Source organism: Penaeus monodon, chromosome 22 (genome assembly GCF_015228065.2).
Source record: "Penaeus monodon isolate SGIC_2016 chromosome 22, NSTDA_Pmon_1, whole genome shotgun sequence".
Lineage (NCBI taxonomy): Eukaryota > Metazoa > Arthropoda > Malacostraca > Decapoda > Penaeidae > Penaeus > Penaeus monodon.
The window spans coordinates 3,130,863-3,131,177 of NC_051407.1; positions in this window are offsets into that span (position 1 = coordinate 3,130,863).

Sequence of the window (315 nt, forward strand, 5' to 3'; positions counted from 1 at the left end):
CCAAGGAGAAATTTCAAGCCAGAGAGCGAGAGAGAAAAATAAGGGAACCATTACAAGTCAACAAATAAGGAAAAAAAAAGACTGTTGACCGATAACACGTTAATGGATTTCGAACTTGGCTTCGAGAGCACACAAAGGAGGCAGAACTTCAAGGTGTTGATTCGGTCATTAGTGAAATTTTAAAACAGGAAGAGCATTAAGTGTTGTATGTGCCCCCTCCCCCTCTCCCTCTCTCTTTTTAGTTCTTTGCTTTGTTTCTCATCTTTTTTTTCGTTTATGGATTATGGTAAATTGTGTTTTAATGACGGAGTAAAA